The 4,063-nt window shown below is 41.8% G+C and overlaps 1 long non-coding RNA gene across 1 annotated transcript; it reads right to left on the bottom strand.

The window, feature by feature from the left end:
- Positions 1-428: 428 nt before the first annotated feature.
- LOC134462308 (uncharacterized) lies at positions 429-3,526 on the bottom strand. The gene is made up of 4 exons (XR_010037510.1): positions 3,021-3,526; positions 2,222-2,320; positions 1,826-1,908; positions 429-1,241 (listed from the first exon to the last, which is right to left on the bottom strand). It is a non-coding gene; the product is annotated as an uncharacterized LOC134462308 (long non-coding RNA).
- Between the last annotated feature and the right edge of the window lie 537 nt (positions 3,527-4,063).

Below are 4,063 nucleotides of genomic sequence, written 5' to 3'. Positions count from 1 at the left end.
TCGAAAACCTGCCTGTCAAAGTGAATACACCACAACTTTATTGAAAGATCTTTATTTTGTAACTGTGATGAAAACTGTTCATGGAAGGTAAATTACAGCCAATTTTCATTTTCATTTGTGCAGGTGTCATTTGAGCTGTGTGTAACCACCACGCCTACAGAGAAGGGGTTATTTGCTGAAGGGAGCAGGATGTAGCACAGCAAACCCTTGATGACATTACCTGTATCACCAGCCATGACTTCACTTCTCCACTGTGTCTCAATGAGGACATGCTGAATGTGGCCTATATGACTTACAAGCAGTATGTCTGTGCTGTATGTGGCTGAATGATTTACAAGCAGCCTGTCCATCTGGTTAAGTACCACCTTTATGTAGTAAAATTCTGGAAATATAATGTGTATGCTGTAATAAAAGTTTTTTTGGGCATCTGTTTTTTTTTCCCTTTACTAGCAATGTCAGTCAATAATATTTGTAATGTTTACAGTTGTGTTCTATACAGGTGTCCCGTTTACAAACATTGCCACTGTGAGGAGGGGCAGGCTGCTAAGCAGCCAACCACGTGAGCGTGTTTTTTGAGTGACAGCAGTTTCCAACAATTGGGGGTTGTAGAGTACGCCGCCAGTGGCGCGAAGCCAGGGATTATTTGCAAATGGGAAACCCACGTATAGCACAACATTTACAGGGGTTGGACAATGAAACTGAAACACCTGTCATTTTATTGTGGAGGGTTTCATGGCTAAATTGGGTCAGTCTGGCCAATCTTCATTAATTGTACTTTGCAAGAGCAGAGTGTGAAGGTTATATTTGCAGGGTAAATGCACAATTACGCTCCCAATATTGCAATGCACAAAAGATTATGGGTGACATCAGTGTACAAAAGAGAAAAACTGACTGTCAGGAGCTCCACAGGGTCAATATACATGGCCGGCTGCTATAGCCAAGCTTATCTGAAACCAAGTGTTTCAGTTTCATTGTCTAACCCCTGCTTATCCATATGCTACAACATATTCTCCATTTATACACATTCATTCAGACTGTACAAAAGCAAACGGAGAACATTTTTGGTCAATGTATCAATCTATTTAGTTAACACCACAAATATCAGTAATATTACATTCTAATAACAAGTGTCTCACAGCTTTAGATACATCTCTTACATGAAGAATACAACCAAAAGCTCCCCCCAGGGCCTGCAGTGTATACATAGCCTACACTCAGTCCTGCCATGCTTCATCTTCGCCCTGTGGAGCAAATAGAACAATTAGATATGAAGGGCAATCCACACACATTAACACTCTACTTGGTAAATGATAGAGTTTGAATGTTTTGCAGCAATGTGAGAAAAATACATGGCAAAAATAATACAAGGGAAATTGCATGGGTGGGCTCCAAAATAAAATAATTCTTTGGCACGATGTAACAGTGAAATGCAATGCAATGCAGGATACAGATTATCATGCAGTAGTGGGGTATACGTGTCACATACAAAACTGTATGAGGTGGTGTTCACATCAGCAGGTAAATTACAAGCGCAACATTGTCCCAAGTGCCGCATGACGCAACTTTCAGGCTCATGAGTTCATTTTCATTAAAAATGTTGTATGTTAGAGCTGAATGAACACATTCTAATGCAAGATGGGGGTCTTTGTGTTTAAATGCAATTGCGGTCATGTTTTAATGTGCTTCAGAGGCTGAGATATTTTTTTCATATGCTGAGGGAAACTTTTATCAAAATGGGCTTAGGCATTCAGCTGGATTTTTTTGCATGTTCTTTAGGCATCAATGGGTGAAGGACCAGCAACCACAATAGAAAAAAGGTTCTTACCCACACAAAAAAAAATCTTCTGGCAATTCCCCCCAGGTACATCTTCAGGGTGTGAAGTATTGCATCTCTTTTTCGCTCAGCGGCTGCATATTGACACAAGGAAACACAAAAGATACATAATGGGTTAGATAAGAGTGTATATTGATGGACGGTAGTTTAGGTGGGTTATAGGCCTACATAAAGAAATTGACGTGAGGACACATACAGAGTGATATTGGGGGTAGGAGAGATACATACAGTAACAAGTAGATGTAAATGCTAGCCAGACAAAGGGCAAATTGTGAGTGAGAGACAGAGGGAGATAAATTAGGTATTAATACTGTATGTCAGTCGGTGTCGACTAGCAGATAGGACGAATGACATGTTCTTGGTGAACAGATAAAGACTTAGACCTACTGCAGAAAGTGTTTGGTTGCATGGTGTGAACCATGATCTGCTTCCAGTTCCAATTTGGGATCCCATTTCTTCTGTAGTCCTTGTAAATCTAAAGTAGGCCTGGCCAACATAAAATTGAAACACACAAATGAAGCACAGGTGTAACAAAAGCAATCCAACATTATTAGCCTACAACATCCCTTGTCCCAAAACCTCAGGACATACAAAAAATACAAGAATGGGAAAAAACAATAAACCATGTTATGGTGCAATGATAGCAGGAAGTTAATAAAGTCAAGTGCAGGACTTTTTTGATTGATGCGACTATGCAGATGATTATGCGACTATGCAAGTGGCGTTCATTTCTTGAAGAGGGGGAACACACAAACGTTTTTTTATGCATTGTAAAGGGCAGAAAGAGACAATTTCTAGTCATGTCGTAGGATTATAACCAACACACTCCTCCAGACTAGCGTGATTACCGTCCTCCTAACAACGAATGGCAAAGTGTAAGCTTAGTGTAGTGTTTCCACGAGTCTAGTTACTACAAGGCAGGTTGTAAGTTACTTCTTCGATGTTTTAACATAAATCCAGTTCTGTATAACACACCAATGCCACAGTAATCACAAAACAGATGCAAAATGCTTGGAAAAAATCCTCATGAAAGCAATAATTTGTTGATGTCCACCCACTAGCATTTCCTCATATTATGCTAACTAGTGCTACACTTTGCCTCTCGTCGTTGTAAGGCGACTTATCACGCCGGCTTTATGATTGCATTTATGATTATCTTGAAGATAAGATACATTGCGTTACGTACCTTCACGTCGTTTGTTTCACAACATGATTTGACGGGTCTTTGAAGAGGTAGCCTTGTCCCCGGCGACGGATCCGATGTGCAAACCAACATGATTAGCCTGATAGACCAGTCTAACTGTGAGACCCCCTCCTGAATACTGCACTCCGGGTGACAGTAGCACACATTTGTATGACATTTAACTGAACAACCAAGTAATTATTTTAATGTGGAAGTACCGAAATTATCCAAAATTGACATGTTCAGAGCACAGCTCCACCTCCTGTCCCATCAATACCACGGGCATCAGCAAGTGAGTGAGGAGGAAGAGTTCTGTCGCTGACGTCATTTTCGACTTCATCATCAGTGGTCTCCAGGGTGCTGCGCCCAGTAAAATTCGCCAAAATAGCCGCGTTTGTAAATCATAACTTGGAAAATAGGCGCTTTCCAGAATTCATATATATATCATTCTGAGTTATTTTTTATGTTAAAAATCATATCAAAAAACGTCAAAAATCTGTCATCAGCTCTTTAAACAAGACAACGGCTTACATGAAAAATAAGACACTTTACCACCTATATAAACCCTGGCCAAAGGGTATTAAGCCCCAAAATAGTGGCATACCCCTTTAAGGGGTGCAGTTTGGCAGTGTCCCACCCCAATCCAACCCTCCCCTGTATGCTCACAGCGCCCCTCCAGAACCGAAACCATCTCCTCATCCTACTACACCTCTACCCCCCTCACTGAGCCACACAAACCCCCCCACCCTCCACGCCACTCCTGCTCCTCCAAAGAAACAGAGAGGGAGAGAGCACACACACACAGACAGACAGACAGACAGCAAGAGGGAGAGAGAGAGACAGACACAAAGGGGCAGAGAAAGAGAGGGAGAGAGAGAGAGAGGAGAGAGAGAGAGAGGATGGGTGAGGAGAGAAAGAGAGGGAGAGAGAGAGAGAGTAGGGGTGTGGTTTGGCATGGTCACCAAAGCTTCTGCTGCTGCCAACAACAGCAGAAAAACACACACACACACATACACAATATAGCGCCCCACCCCTCTAGTCTCTCT

The sequence above is a fragment of the Engraulis encrasicolus genome, chromosome 2 (assembly GCF_034702125.1).
Source record: "Engraulis encrasicolus isolate BLACKSEA-1 chromosome 2, IST_EnEncr_1.0, whole genome shotgun sequence".
NCBI classification, from domain to species: Eukaryota; Metazoa; Chordata; class Actinopteri; order Clupeiformes; family Engraulidae; genus Engraulis; species Engraulis encrasicolus.
Note: the sequence above shows the minus strand (reverse complement) of the source record. Positions and strands in the feature narration are given on the sequence as shown.